Source organism: Lemur catta, chromosome 13, assembly GCF_020740605.2.
Source record: "Lemur catta isolate mLemCat1 chromosome 13, mLemCat1.pri, whole genome shotgun sequence".
Classification (NCBI taxonomy): Eukaryota; Metazoa; Chordata; class Mammalia; order Primates; family Lemuridae; genus Lemur; species Lemur catta.
Genome location: NC_059140.1, coordinates 73,320,342 through 73,341,320, shown reverse-complemented (window position 1 = coordinate 73,341,320; position 20,979 = coordinate 73,320,342). Strand labels below are relative to the sequence as shown.

At 36.8% G+C, this 20,979-nt stretch overlaps 1 protein-coding gene across 7 annotated transcripts in view; it reads left to right on the top strand.

The window, feature by feature from the left end:
- Positions 1-20,979, top strand: part of PDS5B (PDS5 cohesin associated factor B) — a 163,933-nt gene that overhangs the window by 11,492 nt on the left and 131,462 nt on the right. Inside the window, exon 1 of one of the 7 annotated variants that reach the window (XM_045566940.1) lies at positions 12,775-12,812. The exons of the other annotated variants lie outside the window; for them this stretch is intronic. The gene's annotated coding sequence lies outside the window, so the exon portion shown is untranslated. Of the gene's footprint in view, positions 1-12,774; positions 12,813-20,979 lie in introns of those variants that run through there. 7 annotated transcript variants of the gene reach the window in all.

The following is a 20,979-nucleotide window of genomic DNA, read 5'->3' as shown; positions in this document are numbered from 1 at the left end:
TTAGACCTGTTGTCTCTTGTCTTTCCATGTGGTATTTCTCTGCGTATAAATAGCTCAATTCTGCTTGTCCACGTCCAAAGTTCTGCTTTTCATCTTTCATTCAGCACCTAATGGAAAAGTTTTGCTATTAATATTAATAATACCTAACTCTTCTTTGAGACAAAGCATTCTTCCTGCAAGACCCTGTGTATACTTCTATCATGGAAAGCCCTGTATTTTATGTTGTTATTATTTAAGTATGCATTTCCTTGCCCTAGATTGTTAGCTTCTTGAGAGCATGGACTTTGAATTATTTTGGAACCTAGCAAAGTGTTTGGCACATAGTACATGATAAATATTTATTGAATACATATAAATATATGTATATATACACTAAACATATATGTGACCACCCAAGAAAAGGAAATTTAGTACGCTGTTGAGCTCACAAATGTATTAAAATATTTATTTTTGTTGAGGTATAATTAAATATAACAAAATATACAGATCTCAGGTGTTCACTTTGATGAGGTGTGACAATTATATACCCACGTAACCAGTATTCAAAAGAAGGTGTAGAATGTTTTCATCACCCCAGAAAGTTCCATTGTTGCCCTCTCTATTGAGTTTCTTTTGACCCCAAGCACTTTTTGTTTTCTAAATGTAGATTAGTTTTGTTCTGTATTCTTACAGTGTATGCTCTTTGGTATTTGGCTTTTTTTTTCTTAACATTCAAATTTTGAGATTCATCCATGGGGTTGGATATATCAGTAATTCTTTTTATTGCTGAGTAATATTTCATTGGATGAATATACCACAGTTTATCTTCTGTTGATGGACATTTGTGTTGAATCCAGTTTTTGACTATTATGAATAGGGCCTATACAGGTCTTTTTTCAAACATGTTTTCATTTCTCTTGAGTAAATACCTAGAAATGGAATTGCTGGTTTATAGGCAGATGTATATTTAACTTTATAAGAAACTAATTTTTCAAAGTGGTTTTTCATTTTATACTTCCACTTGAATGTATGAAAGTTATAGTTCTATATCCTCGCCAATACTTGGATAATCATTTTTTTTTAATTTTAGCTATTCTATTGTGTATAGAATGGTATCTCATTGTGGTTTTATTTTCTGATTTCCTTGATAACTGATGTTGAGCACCTTTTCATATGGTTATTGACAGTGTACTTTCTTTTGTGGAGTGCCTCTTCAAGCTTTCTCCCCATTTAAAAAAATTAATCATCTTTTTATTATTGATTTGTAGGAATTCTTAATATATTCTGGATATAAGTTCTTTGTCAGATCATTGTATTGAGAGTATGCTCCCCTAGTTTGTAGCTTGTCTTATCTTTTCCTTAACAGGGTATTTTGATGAATTGAAATTTTTAATTTTGATGAAGTCTAATTAACTTTTTTCGTTTATGGATTGTGCTTTTTGAGTTCCAATAAGCCTTTGCCTACTTAAAAGTCACAAAAATATTTTCCTGTGCTTTCTTTTAGAAGATTCATAGCCTTAATTTTTATGTATAAGACTGTGGTCCATGTCAAGTTAATTTTTGTGCAAGGTGCACAGTAAGAGTTGTGGTCATTTTAAAAAATATGTTTACCCAGTTCCAGCACCATTGTTTGAAAAAAATCCCAAAACTTTCCTTTCCTGCACCAAATTGCCTTTTGTTTTTGTCCACATTTGTTTGAACCTTATTGTATACGGATCTATTTCTGGACTCTGTATTATGTTTCATTGATCTAGTGTTCCTGTGCAAGTATCCTATTGTCTTGAATACTGTGGCATTATAGTAAGTCTTAAAACTAGATGATGTGACTCCTAACTTTTTTTTTTTTGGCTAGTCCAGTTCCTTTGTGTTTCCATATAAATTTTCAAATCATTTCGTTACTTCCTATAAATAAAAGCCTTTTGGCATTTTGATAGGGATTGTGTTGATTTAGGGAGAACTGATCTCTTAACAATATTAAATTTGGTAGTCAGCATCTAACATGGTCCCCAGTGATCCCTGCCTCCTGATATTTGTACCCTTTTATAGTCACCTTGCACATTGTATTGAGGTTGGGTGGTGTGGCGAGAGTGATGGTATGTATGCGTGATGGTTAATTTTCAGTGTCAGTATGACTGGGTTAAGGAATACTTAGAGAATTGGTAAAGACACGCTTCTGGGTGTGTCTCTGAAGATATTTCCAGAGGAGATTGGCATGTGAGTCAGTGGACTGAGTGTCCTTTCTCCTGGAGTTGGGACACTCTCCTCCTCCTGTCCTTAAGCATCGGAACTCCAGGCTCTCTGGCCTTAGGACCCTAGTATTTAACACTAGTCCCCCCCACTGCCCCTCAACATTTTCAGACCTTTGGCCTCAGACTGAGAATTACGCTGTTGGCTTTTCTAGTTCGGAGGCTTTTGAACTTGGCCTGAGCCTTGATATGGGCATCCTAGGGGATCTCCATCTTATGGACAGCCTCTTGTAGGACTGCTCAGCCTCTGTAATTGCGTGAGGCAGTTCCCCAATAAATCCCCTCTCGTATATTTCTCTATCTCTCTATCCCCTATTCTGTCTCTCTGAAGAACCCTAATACGGTATGTTACTTCTAAAATTTGGTTATAAAAGACACTTTGGCTTGTGTTTTGGTCTCTCCCTCTCTTTCTCTTATCATTCATTCTGGGGAAAGCCAGCTGTCATGTTGTGGAGAGGCCCTCTGTTAAGTCTGTGAAGAGTCTGACATTTTACTCTGCTTGCAAGCTAACAAGTTAGCCTGCCATAATTTCATAGATGCTTGGTAGAGGACACGAGACTCCTGGGTGAGAATGGAAGGGCAGTTTATTGTCACAGCAGTAGTAGTAGCCATATTATCAGCATTTTTGTGCCAATGACTTGAGTTCCATTTCACACTGAGTAATGCGAAGAGGGCCAGATGACACCTGCACACGCAGTGGGTTACATTAGAGAAACCCTAAATATAGGGAGCCCAGATTTTTTTTTTTTGAGACAGAGTCTCGCTTTGTTGCCCGGGCTAGAGTGAGTGCCGTGGCGTCAGCCCAGCTCACAGCAACCTCAAACTCCTGGGCTTCAGCGATCCTACTGCCTCAGCCTTCCGGGTAGCTGGGACTACAGGCATGTGCTACCATGCCTGGCTAATTTTTTCTATATATATTTTAGTTGGCCAGATAATTTCTTTCTATTTTTTTGGTAGAGACAGGGTCTTGCTCTTGCTGAGGCTGGTCTTGAACTCCTGACCTTGAGCGATCCACCCGCCTCGGCCTCCCAGAGTGCTAGGATTACAGGTGTGAGCCACCGCCCCGGCCCAGATATTTTTTTAATGGGCAGTAAGTACCCTTTGCTTTGGAAGAGACTTTGTCTTCCATCTATTCACTATATAGACATCCTTGAAGAGATAGTCTGGAACAAAGGGCAGTTAGAAAGCTTGTCACAAGATGGGCAGAAATGCAAGAGAGACCTATGGAGTATTGTCTCCCAACATCCACATGGCAGAGAACTGAGGCTTCCTGCCAACAGCCTTGAGTGAACATGGAAGCGGAGCTCCAGTTTTCAGTTGACTGCAGCCACATGAGAGACTTTGAGCCATACCACCAGCTAAGCTGCTCCTAGGTTCTTCACCCTTAGAGACTGTGTGAGATGATAAATGTTTTGCTAAGTTTTGGGGTAGTTTATTACACAACAGTAGATTACTAATACTGTTATGTACCTCTCCTTTTATTTATTAATAGATTATCTTTATTTTGATATGTAATATAAAGATATATTTATGTATATATGTAGTATATATGCATGTAAGATCTCTAATAGACACTAAAATGTTTTTGTGTATATTAATATAACATCAGTTATATAATTTGATTAATGTTATATATTAACATATACAAATATAAAATAATATTTTCATTTTCACTGTAGAGAAGTTTCATGTTAAATTTACTCCAAAAATTTTGCTTTTTGATGCTATTACAAATGAAATTTTTTAAATTTCATTTTTCTGTTTTTCCATGCTAGTATATAGAAATTCAATCATTTTGTTGTTTATTATTATCCTTGCATCTTTTGACCTGGTGTAATTTCACATAGTTCTAGTAGTCTTATTGTAGATTCCTTAGGATTTTCTTTACAAAAACAATCGTATCATCTGTGAATAAGAGTTTTATTCCTTCCTTTCCCATCTTCAAGCCTTTTATTTCTTTTTCTTACATTATTGCACCATCTAGGATCTTTAGTACAATGTTTAAGAGAAATGGTGAGAATGGTGGGGTGCTGTGGCAAGCTCCTTAGTCCCCAGCTACTTAGGAGGTGAGAGGATTGCCTAAGCCCAGACATTCAAATCCAGCCTGGATAGTGAGACCCTATTTCTTTAAAAAGAAGAAAGAAGATTTTAAAAAAAGGAAAGACAATTTCAATGTTACATAAAATATTTTTTTTTTGAATGGCAAGAGTCAACATCCTTGTCTTGTTCCTGGTCTTAGGAGGAAGACATTTGGTCTTTCACCATTAAGTGGTATGTCAGCAGTGGGAGGTTTTTTTTTTTTTTTTGTAGATTAAAAAAATAAATCAGATGGAGGATGTTCCTTTCTGGTTCCAGTTTACTGTAATTTTTATTTTTAAATTATGAATCGGTGTTGAATTTTGTCTGGTAACCCCTTCCCTTTTTGGTATTTATAGAGATGTTTGTATTTTTTAATATTTCATTGTAAATCCTCCTTAAAAAGTTGGCTTTTTAAGCTACACTGCTTTGTGTTTGTTTTAGTGGTTGCCCTGCAGACTACAGCATTTACTGTTAACTTTCACAGTTTATTTAACATTAGCATGCCACTTTATATAACATAAAAGGACCTTACAAAGTATAATTACATTTAACCTTTGTGCAATTGGTGTGTTATATTTTGCTTCTATAATACAGTTCTGTTTTTGCTTTAAATAGTTGCCTTTTAAACAATTTAGAAGAAAAAAGAGCCTTTTGTATATAACTACATATTTATTATTTCCTGTTTTCTTTATTTTGTTGTGTATTTGAGCTAAGTTTCATCTAATGTCCTTTCCCTTTAGCTTGAAGAACTTCTTTTAATGTTGCATAATGTACAGATCTAGTGATCGTCTTAGCTTTCATTTATTTGAATATGTCTGTATGTTACTTTTCAAGGGTATTTTTGCTGGATATAGAATTCCAAGTTGACAGTCTTTTTCTTTAATCACTTTAAAGATGTCATTTTATTTTTTTCTGATCTCCATTTCTTTAATTTACAACAATTTGAAGTGTAGTTTTATTTATTTATTTTTTTGTATTCTGTTTGGAGTATGCTGAGCTTATTTGATTTGTGAGATGATATTTTTCACAAACTTTGGGACTAGTTTTAGCCATTACTTAAAAAAATTTAAAAAATGCTTTTCCTGCCCCATTCTTTCTTTTTCTTTCTTCTCCTGAGATTCTAGTTACACATTACTCTGCTTAAAATTGTCCTATCGGTCTGTGAGTCTCTATTTTTTTCAGTATTTTTTCTCTCAGTTTTTCAGATTAAATAATTTCTACTGATCTGTCTTTTAAGGCCATGGGCCCTTTTTAATATTGTTTCTAATGTGTGGTTAAGCCCATTTTCAAATAACGTACCCTTCAGTTCTAGTATTTTGTTAAAAAAAATTCCATTTATCTGCTAAGATTTCCCATTGTGACCATGTTTTTCTTTAAGTTTTTGAATATATTCGTAATAGCTGCTTTGAAGTCCCTGTTTGTTAATTCTCGTCTCTGTATTATTAAATGGTCTTTTTCTTTTGACTGTTTTTTCACCTCCTTGACAATGGGTCACATTTTTCCTGCTTCATTTTATGATTAGAAAGTGTTATTTGTAGAGTGGACATTGTAGATGATACATCCTGTCTCTGAATTTTCATATCTTCCTCTGATGAATATAGTTAAATTAGTGGCTGATCATCTTGAATTTGTGGAATCTTGGTTTTCTGTTTTAACAAGGGTCTGATGTGTTTGCTAAGCCCTTCTCACGTGTCCAGACTTTAAGCTCATGTCTCGTCTGCATTGTGCAGCAGCTGAAATTGCTGCTGAGTTCTTTTAGCTTTTCAGTTGTTTTCCTCTGGCCTCCTTGGAGTCTTCCCTGAGCATATGAATATGAAGTTCAGGGGTCAGAGCAGAATTTAAACCAAGTTTGTATTAGTTTTTTAGGCTTCCCCTGCTGTGGTTCTCCCCTTTCCTGAATTTCCCATCTGAATTTCCAGCCACTTTGCTGAGCCATGAACTCCAATAAAACTGCAGCTTTCTGCTTGAGTTTTGGCTGCCCTATGCTGCTGCAAACTGAGAGTGCCCCCATGGGGAAAAGCTGTATAAATTTGAATCCCCCACCAGTATACTTCCTTTCTTTCATTTCAGTGGTCAGATCTCCACTTTTTACCTGCTCTTGGTTGCTTTTGTTTTCAAATCATTCTTTTTTTTTTTTTTTTTGAGACAGAGTGTCACTTTGTCACCCTGGCTAGAGTGAGTGCCATGGCGTCAGCCTAGCTCACAGCAACCTCAAACTCCTGGCCTTAAGCGATCCTTCTGCCTCAGCCTCCCGAGTAGCTGGGACTACAGGCATGCGCCACTATGCCCGGCTAATTTTTTTCTATGTATATTTTAGCTGGACAGATAATTTCTTTCTATTTTTAGTAGAGACAGGGTCTTGCTCTTGCTCAGGCTGGTCTCGAACTCCTGACCTCGAGCGATCCACCCGCCTTGGCCTCCCAGAGTGCTAGGATTACAGGCGTGAGCCACCGCGCGCCGGCCTCAAATCATTCTTGAAAGTGTTTTTTTCCAGAGTTTATAATTGTTATCTGTGGAAGGGTTAGTTTAATGAGTTGGGTGAATGCTACTCCACAATGATCAGAACTGTTCATGAATCATTTTCATTCATTTTAAACTGGGCCTTAAATGTAGTTGCTAACTTAACATACACCTTGTTTTAGGGTTACATGTTTTTAGAACAAGATAGAAACTCACCACTGCTTCAGTAACATACATTTGATCTGAATAGGTAATTATTTAGTGGAAAGCCAGGAACTAAAGAATGTTTATACAGGCTGGTGAAAGGGACAACCGTATTTCTACTGTTGTCTCTTTTTCTCTTTATTAGCAGCAACCTGGTAGACAGCAGTGGGATACATGGTACCAGGTAATATTGGAAGAAAATGTCATTTTTCAACTGTCTTTGACCTTCACTTTTCTTGGTATTTCTACTCGGAGGAAAAGTATTAAAGTGTAAATGTTTGTCTTAATTTCTTCTGTCTCAAAACAGATAGGGTTGTTGAACAATTATCTTTAAGTTGTTAGCTAGGACCAGCTGACGTCCAGAGGACTCTTTAGGATTATTCTAAATTTGTTTATGGCTTTTACTTTAGCTAAACAGATTTTTTAAAAAGGTATATTCAAGATGGGACTTAATGAGTTGGTTTTAGAGATGGCACATTCATCTTCTGATAGATTTATTCTTTTGTGCTGCTGACAAAAGTCTAAGGGTAACATTAGTGTAGTCTAAATGTATTAAGGTGTTGATTTTTATCAGTTCTCTTGAATTTGGACAGTGTCCATTTTGTTTTAATGTAACTGTAAGAAGGTAGGTTTTAAAATTTGAACTTACTCCTTTAGGAAGTAAATGCATTCAAAACTTAATGTTTTTCAGTTAAATTCTGAAGTATTTTTGCTGATGGAAGGAAAGCAAGGTTCATGGTAACCACAATATGTGGTATTTGACCTTTTCTCTTTAGTTGGGATGTTATATGAAGTAGAGAAGAGACAGGTGGACATATTCAGCCCTTTCTGTAGTAGCCTACCCCTAAATTACATTTCATTTTTATCAATTAGGGTTTGATCAGAGAAGCAAAACTATGTTGAGTATATAAGGGATTTATTATAGTGATTGATTTTTGCCAATTGTAGGATCTAATTATATACTCTGGAGTCTGGTGCTAAACTTGAAGTTGGTAGGACTGGCAGTCAGGAAGGGAAGATAGACTTGAAAATGGGGGGAGAGCGTGGTTAAACTGAAATCTGCAAAGATGATTTGGAAGTCATGGAAATGAGCTGACCCATAAGCCCAAACTTGAACCTGCGCACAAATCTGTCCTGGGATTATTTGGAGAAGCTGAAGCAGATCTCATAGGAGCTAGAGGAACTATGGGCCCATTTGCTACCCCATGCCCCATGCCAAATGATCCACAACAACCTGTGAGAACTGTGACAGTGCCTGAACTTATGTTGACTTTCTGAACACAAACATGGCTGATGTTTTCACTTTTGTCTTCTAAATTTTGTGGGAATTTCTTTTGAGGCCAGCTCTAACCCACAGCCATGCAGGGAATGGAATTTGGAGAAGGGTATTTGCGGCCTAGCTAAGTTCATACAATACAAAGCCATCACAGTCCACCCCTTGTCACTGTGGCATCTGTACACACCAATTTTAATCATATTTAACTTGCAAATAAAGACAGTTGCAAAATTATACTTTTGCTGTACATAATGTCTTTGTTCAAATAATGCATAAACCCTTTCCTTAAAAGAGGACACAAAGTCCCTTTATGCATTTTTTGATTAGTTTTTCTTTTGCCTAAGTCACATTTTATACTTAATATCTTGTAATTTAAATACTGAGATATGAGGTTAGCTACTGTTAGATGGTCGTAGGAAGGGAGATAAAAAAGTAAATTGGTTAACATACACAATTATTTTTATATCAAAACAAGGGAAAATACTCATTAGAGTTTTTGTTTCTGTAGCTAGTTATGTTGTTATAGTTGTTAACTATAATTATCTTCTACTGTCATTCCACATTTTCTCTGTCTTTGGCAAGCAGTTCAGCTGGTTGTGGTTTCTTGCCTGGTGGGGTAATCCAAAGTTTCATTTTTTTCATTCTGGACCATTAGTAGTGCTGCCTGGATTGTTTCCACTGACTTTAATCATAGTCCCTGGAAATAGTAAGTGGTATCCCAGAAGAACTCCTGCATTGCAAGCATACTTTTATATAGCACCCATGTGTGGTAGCAACCCAGTTTTTCCCTTGGTAGTAAGATCCGTCACCCCAGTCAGTTCTGTAACCTTCTTCCTTGTCAGTTGATTCATTGGCATGAAGTGGCTGGTGGCAGTCTCAGCTTACAGTTTAATGGAGCCATTGCTGCATCCCTTGGTGGAAACAGTGCTCCGTTGGGAACTAAGATCTCTAGATTAGCAGAGCCTAAAATTGTGTAGATGGGAAGCAGAAAGAAAGAAAAAGATTTTGAAAGAAATAAAAACAAGTTTATATGCTGATGGGAATAATCTAGTAGAGGAAAAAATTGATGAAGACAGGAGGGAGATGATAGAATTGCTGGAACAATATCCTTGAGTAGCAAAAGGTTGACTTTAGTACAGGGTTGGCTTTATTTAGGAGCACTGAGGATTTCTTCTAACAGGAGGAGATGGCAGAGTTATATGTGCATAGATGCATATAGGCTGGTAGATGATGCAGTGTGTTGTACATTAGTGAATTAAGTCATCAGTTAAGAGTGAGAACGAGTTAATACAAATCAGTATAGGTACATTTTGCAATACTTGGGAAGTTAATAAGTATACACAATACACAGATACTTACTTACATTGAAAGAAGTATACATATATCCAGGAAAGTGCATTATAAATTAATGGACAAATGGGTATTAGTGATTGAGTTCTAATTCTTGGTCTGATAAACGTTTTGGATTTTTTTTTTTTGTTTGGTTGCCTAAAAGTGGAAACAATTATATATTACCTTGGGTTTTTTCAAATCAGTTTTTTTTTTTTCTGTGACAGAGTCTCACTCCGTTGCCCTGGTCAGAGTGCAGTGGTGTCATCATCGCTCACTGCAACCTCAAACTCCTGGGTTCAAGCAGTCCTCCTGCCTCAGCCTCCCAAGTAGCTGGGACTACAGGCATGTGCCACCACGCCTGGCTAATTTTTCTATTTTTTGTAGAGATGGGGATCTTGCCTTTGCTTGGGCTGGTCTCAAACTCCTGAGCTCAAGTGATCCTCCTACCTCGGCCTCCCAAGAGTGCCAGGATTACAGGTGTGAGCCACCATGCACTGGACACAAATCAATTTCAAATACTGTCAAATAGTGAGGATCGTTTTTCAGAAAGGAAAATACCATAATAGCACTGCATGTCAGGTCTACTCTGAAACTGGAAATTATATAAAGTAGTGATGAGGAGGTGAACGTGGAATCAGACTGTCTGTCTTTAAATTCCGGCTCTTCCATTATCCATGTGAATTAGCTATTGCTCTGCAACAACTGCCAGTGGTTTAAAACAATGAGTATGTATTACTGCTCATGAATTTGTGGATCACGTAGGTGGATCTGATCTTCTGGGCTAGATTTGCCTAATTTCAGGTGGGCTGATTTCATCTAGGATCGCTCATATATCTGTGGTCACCTGGTAGATTGGTTGGAGGCTGGCTGCTCTAGGGGTAGCTTCTCACATTTCTGGCAATTGGCTGGTTCTCTGCTGGAAGATGAAGGATGACAGAGACACATATATCTCATCATTCATCTGACTGCTCTGGGCTTGTTTGTGTGGTAGCAGGATTCCAAGAGAGGGAGTGGGGATGTGTAAGATCTTTTGAGGTCTCTGCTTATAACTAGCACAGTGTCACCTCCTATTGGCCAAGGCAAGTCTTGAGGCCAGACAAAATTCAAGATGTGGGGAAATCAGTTCTACATCTTGAAAGGAGGAGCTGCATTGTCACATTGCAAGGGATATGGATAGAAGGAGGGGTGGAGAGTTGGGGTCACTTTTATAATAATTTTACCATACAACATGATCTTGCACAAGTCTCTCCATCTCTCTGAATCTGTTTCCTAACCTATAGAAATGGTTAGGACAGTAATATTTTCTGAAAGATTATTTTGAGGGTTAGATAAAATAACCTATGTAAAGTGCTTATGGTAGTGTTTTGATGTATTCCAGTAAGTGCTCAATAAATGTTAAATATGATTATTCCTTAGTAATAATAATTACTCAGGTGTTTTATATTCATGACTAAATCCTCATAATAATCCTGTAATATTGTCATTATCTCTTTCTTACAGTTTAGGAGACAGAGGAGTTGCTTAAGTAACCAATGTGCCAATGTTGGTGGTAGACCCAACATTTGAGCCAAGTTTTTTTTTTTCTTTCTTTCTTTAAAAATCTAATTCTTCCCTTTGAGAGCCAGTACAGTGGCTAAAAATGTGGACTCTGGAACTTTACTGACTGTGTTTGAGTCTTGGCCCCCTTACCAGTTATTCAGCCTTGGGCAAATTACTTAACCTCTTTGTGCTTCACTCTCTAGGAAAGAATGCTTACCTCACAAAGTTGGTGGTGAGGATGAGATGAATTGCATATTAAATATTTGGAACTGTGCGCACAGGCTAGGTGCTCAGTAGCATGTTGTTGTTTTTCCTCTTACTATTACACCATACTGCCTTTAATCCAAACCTTTTAAAACCTTTCTTATTGAAAAGTTTAAATGGGGCTGAAATGATCACTCTTTCCTTTTTAGAGCCATCTAATTTTTTCGTTAAGTAGTATTAACCTTTATGGTTAAATTCCCTAATATAATAATTACGGATTTTACTAATGTGTATTGATTACATAGGGAGCATTTTGATTTGGAGGAAAACTATCCCACAGTAGTTTATCTTTTTTGTTTTTCTATCTCTTTTCTAAGCTTTTCATACATATTGTTCATTTCTGTATTTTCAGTTCTATGTGGGTTACTCTAAAATCAGTATCTGAGGTTTGACCTCACTGTTGATTTTCTTTCATTGATTTTTTTCTTCTCTTTCCAATGAGTCATTAAATTTATTTTTTCTATTTTCTCAATCTCTTCTCTTCCTCTTTATACTTGTTGCTTCTTGTTTAGTCCAGGTCCCTTCCCTTAGTCCAGATCCTTATCATTTTTTTCTTAAATTAGTTTAGTAGCCCCCTAACTGGTTTCTCAATTCCAGTCTGACCTTCTACTCCATCTTCCAGGAACAGTCAAAACAATTTCTATAAAGGACAATTTGATCATTTAACTCCCTTGGTTAAAACTTTTCTTTTAACTTCCCATTACCTGCAAAAAACCAAATCAATAAATTTGAGCATTCAAGGTTCTTCATACATCTGTCTCTACTTTTCTCTCCAGCAGAATCTTTAATTTTCAACAGAATTTCTGTGTTCTAGCTATATGAAACTATTGAAGACTATCATTCTCTCACACTTCTGTACACTTGCATGACCTTTTAATTTCATCTGAAATCTTCTGCCTAGGTTTGTCTGTTGTCAGACTGCATCTTTTTAAAGGGAGTTTTTCTTACTCCAATAATGCACACACGTTCAGATTCCTGGAATCTTTGCCTGCTCTGGTATATGCTGTTATAGCATTCATCACATTGCAAGTCACTAATTTAAGGTATACAGCTCAGTGGTTTAGTATATTCACAGAGTTGTTCATTCATCACTGCAATCAATTTTAGAACATTTCCTTACCGTACAAAGAAACCCTACACCTCTTAACCAACCCCTTGTGCTGTGGTCTGAATGGTCCCCCAAAGTTCATGTGTTGGAAACTTGATCCCCAATGCATCAGTGTTGGGAAGTGGGGCCTAATGAGAGGTGATGTAAGGGCAGAGTGAATGGATTAATGCCATTATTGAGGGAGTGGGTTTGTTATAAAAGGAGGATTCAGTCCCATTTTCTTTTTCTCTTCCACATGTGATGCCTTCCGCCATGTTATGATGCAGCAAGAAGGCCCTCACCACATGCTGGCCCCTCGATCTTGGACTTTCCAGCCTCCATAATCGTGAGCCAAATACATTTTTGTTCGTTATAGATTACCCAATCTGTGGTGTTCTGTTACAGCAACACAAAACAGACTGAGACACTTCCTTACACTCCCACCTTAGACAACCACTAATCGATTTTCTGTCTATAGATTTGTCTATTCTGGGCATTCATATTAATGGAATCATATCATATTTGGCCCTTTGTAACTAGTGTCTTAAATTTAGCATAATTTTCCAAAGTTCACCCATATTATGTATATTTCAGTACTTTCTTTTTATTACCAAATGATAATTGTATGGATATGCTTCATTTTGCTATAACATTCATCAGTTGATGGGCATTTGGGTTATTTACACTTTTTAGTTATTAATAATATGCTGTTGTGAACATTTGTGTACAAGTTTATGTGTTGGACATATGTTTTGCTTTCTCTGGAGTATATACCTAGGAGTGGAATTGCTGGATCATATGGTAAATCCATGTTTAACCTTTTGAGATAATGTTTTCCAAAGCTACTGTACCATTTTACATTCCCTCCAGCATCATATGAATGTTTCTGTTTCTCCAAATCCTTGCCCACACTTGTTATTGTTTGTCTTTTTGGTTATAGCTATCCTAGGGGATGTGAACTGGTATCTCATTGTTGTTTTGTTTTGTTTTATTTATTTATTTATTTATTTATTTATTTATTTATTATTTTTTTTTTTTGAGACAGAGTCTCGCTCTGTTGCCCTGGCTAGAGTGAGTGCCGTGGCATCAGCCTGGCTCACAGCAACCTCAGACTCCTGGGCTTAAGTGATCCTACTGCCTCAGCCTCCCGAGTAGCTGGGACTACAGGCATGAGCCACCATGCCCAGCTAATTTTTTTTGTATATATATTTTTTAGTTGGCCAGATAATTTCTTTCTATCTTTAGTAGAGACGGGGTCTCACTCTTGCTCAGGCTGGTCTCGAACTCCTGACCTTGAGCAATCCACCCACCTCGGCCTCCCAGAGCTAGGATTACAGGCGTGAGAGCCACCGCGCCCGGCCCTCATTGTTGTTTTGATTTGCATTTCCTGATGGCTAATGATGCTGAGCATTTTTTCATGTGTGTATTGGCTATTTGTATGTCTTTGCAAAACTGTGTATTCAGATCCTTTGCCCAATTTTTAAATTGGGTTGTCTTTTTATTATTGAGTTGTAATAGTTTTTTTATATATTCTAGATACAAGTCGTTTATCAGATACATAGTTAACATGAATGTTCTTACATTCTGTGGATTGTTTTTTCACTTTATTGATGATATCTTTTGAAGCACAAAAGTTTTAAAATTTAGTCATATCTAGTTTATCTATTTTTATTGTTATTTATGCTTTTGGTTTCATATCTAAGAAAGCACTTCCTAATCCAAGGCATATTGTTTCTGGCTTTAGAGGAAATACTTGATGTGTTTCACCATTAAAAATGGTATTTGTTGTTGGTTTTTGGTAGATAACCTTTGCCAGATAAACATTTTTATTTCATGTGTTTTTAGCAAATGGGTGCTATTTTCTGCATCTAGATAGCTTTCTTCCTTCTCTCTGTTAATGTGGTGAATGATATTGGTAATTTTTTTTGATGATAAACCAACCTTGCATTAATAGAATAAACTCAGCGTGGGATGATATAGCTACACCAGCCACATGCAGCCACTTAAATTAATTAAAATTAAGTTAAATTAAAAATCCAGTACCTCAGTCATGCCAGCCACATTTCAATTGCTAATTGTGGTTATGGTTATAGTATTGGAAAGCACAAATTATAGAACATTTCTATTATGATGGAAAGCTCTATTGGACAGTGCTATGATATAGCTGTCTTTTAAAAGTGCATTGCTGGAGTTACTTGGCTAATCCATGTATGTATGTTTATGAGTTTTCATGTCAAAGTTACACTTGTTTCATAGAAGGAGATGGGAAGTATTCTTTTTGTTTCTGTTTTCTGGAATTGTGTAAGATGGAGCCATTCTCTTCAGAAATTTGGAATAGTTCATCAAGCTCAATGTGTCTTTGTAGGAAGATTTGTTGTTGATTTCTTTTTGAGTAAGTTTTTGTTACTTATATTTTTCTAGGAAATTGTATCATCTGAGATAGCTAATTTATTGGCATAAATCAGGAATTAGCAAACTGTAGGCTACCTGCCTCTCTTTGTAAATAAAATTTTTAATAAAATTTGAAATATAGTCATACCTATTCATATTGTTTGGTTGCTTTAACCTGTGTAAATGCAGAGATGAGCAGTTAAGACAGAAGGTATGAGCCCCAAGGGAAAAACATTTACTATCTGGTTCTTTAAGAAAAAGTTTGCCAGTCCCTGGTTTAAAGTATTCTTTATCATTTTTTTTTAACATTCCTATTACTCTCTGTAGTTATATCCCCCTTTTTATTCCTAATGTTAATTTTTTTTTTCTGGTCTTGATCAGCCTCATTAGAGATTTGCCAGTTTTTGGCTGTGTAGGTGTATTCTTCTATTTAATTGACTAATTTCTGCTTTTTAAAAAATCTTCTTTCACTAACCTTTTTTGTTTTTTCTTTGTGTGAATTTTTTTTTTTTTTTTTTAAATTTCAGGATATTATGAGGGTACAAACATTTTGGTTACATGCCATGACTTTGCCTCACCCAAGCCAGGATTGGAGGCGAGAGCCCTTTCCCCCATGCAGTGCTGACTGTGTCCATTAGTTGTTTCACTAATCTTTGAGTTCATTCTTGGTTTATTCTTATTTTCTTTTCCTGGCTTAAGTTTGATGCTTAGCTTCTTTATTGTAAGCCTTTCTTCTTTTCAGTATGAACATTTAAGGCTCTAAGTTTTCCTTACTGTACCACTTTCCTTAATTCCTACAAGTTTTATATGTATTTTCTGTATCACTCAGTTATAACTATGTTATTATTTATGTGATTTTACATTTCCTAACATATGGAAAAGTCTGTCTTTTTGTTTTTTACTAGTTACATTTTAGTTAGGAATATGTGGTGGTGAGATTGGGATTGTTTTGAATTTGTTGAGACATGTATTGTATACCAAATTGTCATCAGATTTTGTAAATGTATGTGTGCTTGAGAAAATTGTGTGAGGGTGCAGAATACTATAAATGACCAACAAAGCAAACTTGTTAGTTATCTTATTTAAGCTTTCTATATTTTTACTAGTTTTTCTAGCATATAATCTATCAGTAGTGGAAAAGATGTGTTAAAACTCTTGTACTGTGTTGGTGTGTATGTTGGTTTATCCTTCTGGGTCTATTTTTGCTATATTTTCATGTTATTTAATAGTTTATACAAATCTTAAATTACTTTCATGGTGATTTGAATCTTTCAATCATTATGTGATGGCTTTTCTATGTCTTATCATCGTTTGTGTTTTAAAATTTGGTCTGATAAGAATGTGGGTACTCTCACCTTTCTTTTTTTTAGTTTCCATTTTCAGTTTGCCCTACCTTTCTCTTTACTTGATTTTTTTTCTTTCTAAAAAAATTATTTTTATTTTTCCATGACCTATTTCTTTTTTCTTGCTGTTAGGGAAATTATAGTTTGTTTCTTCCTTTTTAAGAAATTGTTACTCTGTTGAAATTTTACCTTGCATACTTAATCTTAATTTCTTAGCGTTTTTCAAAACTGACACAAAGGTCCTTCTACTAATCTGATCAACACCCCCCCCAACTTTCTTGTTGATGTTGCCCAGCATTTTAATTCTTCCTTTTATCCCCCACATTAGACTTGTTATTGTGTATTTATATTTGCTTTCATGTTTTAATTTTCTCTCACTAAATTTAAAAGTTCTCTATCTTCCAGTATCTCTTAATTCCCTTTTAAATTTCTCATCTATTTGTTTGTCTCTTGGCCCTGCATTTTAGGTAGTTTTTCGAATTACTAATTTTTATGACTTTCAAGCCATGTTTAATCAGTTTAACATATCCATTGACATTTTGAAATCAAGTTACTTTTTATTAAAGTATTTTTGTTTTTTCCCCAGTCTCTTCAGTTATTTCAGCAGCCTCTTGTTGCTTGCTGATTTTGTGATTTTATTTTAAAAAATTACTTTAAACATTTCATCCATATTTTATATTTTGGCAATGAAATTTCAATATCTGAATTTAATGGGGCATGACTCTTACTCTTAGTGATTGGTTTCTTTATGTGTATAGTTATCCTTAGGTAGGACTCATATTTTGTTGAGTTTAAAATATGGAAAATTTGGGAGCCTAAATTGAGGGTTTTTTAATGCCACAGAGGATTTGTATTTACATCTGCTAAGAATTTTTGTTTTGTTTTTTTGAGACAGAGTCTTGCTCTGTCGCCCTGGCTAGGATGCAGTGTTGTCATGACATCTCACTGCAACCTCAAACTCCCAGGCTCAAGTGATCCTTTTGCCTCAGCCTCCCCAGTAATGGGGTGCAGCAGGGCATGGGCCAGGATACCTGACTAATTTTTTTCTGTTTTTAGTAGAGATGGGGTCTTGCTCTTGCTCAGGCTGGTCTCTAACTCTGGATCTCAAGCAATCCTCCCACCTCAGCCTCCCAGAGTGCTAGGATTACCGGCTTAAGCCACCGTGCAGTGCCCGGCAGCATCTGCTAAGAATTAGGATTTTGTTATCTGCCTAAGAAATTTTAGGGTCCAGGCTTGATTGGCACAATGGATATTTGCCCTCTTGCATCTCCAAGTGTATGCTGCTTACTGTTCAGGTTTCAGTTCACCCTCTTTTTGTGGGGATGGAGAGAAATGGTGAGTGTGGAAGTGAAGGTGGGATAGATTTTCCTTACTTTCTTTGAGCTCAGCAATGTGATAACAGTTTTCTCCTCCATCCGTTGGACCTTTCATGATACATAGTTTGTATATTGCTGGAAATGGATGTTTAAAGCTGTCTTTATTGTGCTTGTCACTGCTTCTGTTGATACTTAGTTACCTTCTCCCACTCCACTCAACCCCACTCCACCCCACTTCTATTCCAGTTTGGACTTTCATGCTTTCAAGTCCCAAGAATTCTCTTGTTTTACCATTGCAGTTTTTCATAGACATATTATGGATACACATCTCTCCACATGTCATTGAGAACACTAATTAAAAATTTAAAAAATTTCTTTTGTGTCTTTTTTATTCTGTTTGGCCCGTTTGCTCTGATTCTCAGTTTATGCACCTCTTCTGGATGTGCTTGTTGATTTATCCTTATGTAGTTTTATGTATCAGTGGAATTTTAAATTAGTCATTTTTGGTAGTGATTATGGGCTTCTTTAGCAGCTGTACAGGTTAGGATCTACGTGGGCCCTCTCAGGGAATGGGCAGCTCTAGTTCTCCCTCTCTGTGTGGGTTACCCTGGTATGGTAAATGAGCTGAGACAGGCTTTAACAGTAGCATTATTTTTAGGGGATGTGAGCTGGGAACATACCAGCAGGGCTTGTGTCTTGCATGAACAGGACAGATGGCTGGGAGAACATTTGGGTCACAACTCCAGCTTTACCTTGCAGTCTATGCCAAGTCAAGAAAACTCAGGTGCAAACTCTTTGCCTATTTTAATTCTGTTTTGGTTTCGGGTGGACTTTCAAAATCCTATTTTCTGTCTGTTCTCTGAGCTGAGGTGGTTAACAGAAATTAGGAACGAGTTGCTGTAGAGGTAGAGTATATTACTGGAAGATTCTGTTTGTTAATGATGGTATCCCCAAGCTACGGAATTGTCGTCTTGTCTTCACTTTGGTTCCTCTGGCTCTTGCACTGCCCAGCCTGGTGGATGTTTCTGTGTTGGGGATGGTTTACTGACTCCTCAAGTCCTGGTATTCTTGTGTTGACTTTGAGCATTGTCAATGATCTCATTTCTAACACTGCTATTATTTTTTTCTTAGTTTTACATTTCTTTGGACATTTTAATGGGTTTGGGGAAGAAGAGAGATACATGTTGTGATGTAGTTCATAATAAAATCAGAAGTTCTGTTGGAAAGAGTTATAAAACAAACCATCATTTTCATCTGAGGTTGATTCTCTTGTTTTCAGGTTGAAAAGTTTTTTCTTAACTAGAGATAAGGTTTTGGTGATTTTATTTTTTATAGTTAACTCTAGTGCAGATTCACTCCTTTCTCCCTTTGTCTCTCCATCCCACCCCCTTTTTTGTTGTTTTTGACGCACATGATGAGGTAGAAATCTTACAGTTTGTGTGTTTTATTATTTCCAAATAAGAAATTTGGTCTCTGTTCCTCTTCTCCCCACTTCTTTTATTTACTTATTTTCTGGTATTCTGAGAAGGCATTGAGATAAGTTCTTAGGCCAGAGTTTTTGTTTTTGTTTTTGTTTTGTTTTTTTTTTTGAGACAGAGTCTCGCTTTGTTGCCCAGGCTAGAGTGAGTGCTGTGGTGTCAGCCTAGCTCACAGCAACCTCAAACTCCTGGGCTTAAGCGATCTTACTGCCACAGCCTCCCGGGTAGCTGGGACTACAGGCATGCGCCACCATGCCTGGCTGATTTTTTTTTTTCTATATATATTTTAGTTGGCCATATAATTTCTTTCTATTTTTAGTAGAGACGGGGTCTCGCTCTTGCTCAGGCTGGTCTCGAACTCCTGAGCTTAAACGATCCGCCCGCCTCGGCCTCCCAAAGTGCTAGGATTACAGGCGTGAGCCACTGCGCCCGGCCCAGAGTTTTATAAATTGGGTTTCAGAATAGAAAAACTCAGAATGGATTACACACAAGAAGAATATCATTTTATGAGACTTTCCCCCCCACTGTATTTATGTACTTGTGTTAAGTAAAAAAATTAAAAGTTTGAACGTCATTGTCTTAGCTTTAGGCAATGAGTTGTAACCCAGACCAATATTCAAATAAGATCTTCTATTAATGTAAAGCCGAACTGCTCTAATTGAAGGTCTGGGACACTCTTCCTGTAGCATCTCTGAGGTGTATGTTGAAATGCTAGAAGTGCTAGTGAATGCAGTTATAGGTGTGGAGGAGTTAGGCCCATCTGTGGTCCTAGGCGCTTCCTCAGCTACAGAGACCTTTACCTTTTTTTTTTTTTTTTTTTGAGACAGAGTCTCACTCTGTTGCCTGGGCTAGAGTGAGTGCCGTGGCGTCAGCCTAGCTCACAGCAACCTCAAACTCCTGGGCTTAAGCGATCCTACTGCCTCAGCCTCCCGAGTAGCTGGGACTACGGGCATGCGCCACCATGCCCAGCTAATTTTTTCTGTATATATTTTTACTTGTCCATATAATTTTCTTGCTATTTTTAGTTGAGACTGGGTGTCGCTCTTGCTCAGGTTGGTCTTGAACTCCTGACCTCGAGTGATCCAACTGCCTCAGCCTCCCAGAGTGCTAGGATTACAGGCGTGAGCCACTGTGCCCGGTCTACTTTTTGAAAATATATTTTATAACTTAGAATTTGGTGAGAAATTTTGTTTGAAAAGAGAAGTCAGCTGCTAAAAAGTTTGAAAAACCATTGTTAGATAACCAAGGCTTTAAGGCTAAGTTAGCCCTTGTCTTTAAATAAACCAACATAATACAGGCAGCATTTGGATATTTTTTTTCTTCTTTAATTATTGTAGTCTTTAGTTTTACCTCCTGCTTTTCTAGAACAAAATGTGATGATGAGCATCCTGTCACCATCCTACTCATTTTTGTCATGTTTTCAATCTTTGCACTTTTTAATTTTCTTTGCCCTGTCTCCAGTGAAGAAAGAGTAAAGGTGTTGTACAACAGTGCAGCTTAACAAACATCTATGAGAATCCCTTAATAAATGGGGTGAGAGGTTCCCAGATGTTCTCTATTCCCAGTGCCCTTAGTGTCTCATTATTTTTTCATGGAGCCAAAAAATAATACCTAACATTTCTGTCTTAGTTAGGTACGAATAGCTTAATAAGTATTTGTGGCCTAAGAATTACATATACATTAAAATAAAAATATTTCCTTTTTATGCTTAAATAATGACAGTTACGTACTAATGGGATGTGTGTGCCTTTTGGGCATGTGTAGTTCTCAAGTGTTGGAAACAGATTGGACACTGCCTCCTTCATTTCCTATTTCACATTGATTTCCATGTAATACTTGGTTTTTAATCACAATTGCCCTAAATCCCAGTTTCTAGAAGATAAGTTTCCTTGAAAAGGAATGTAGAGTAACAATCTCGTGTTAAAATGGAACTGCCTTAAGCTAGTAGTTTACCTGGTATCTGCCAGATCTCCAGAATGGCTTTG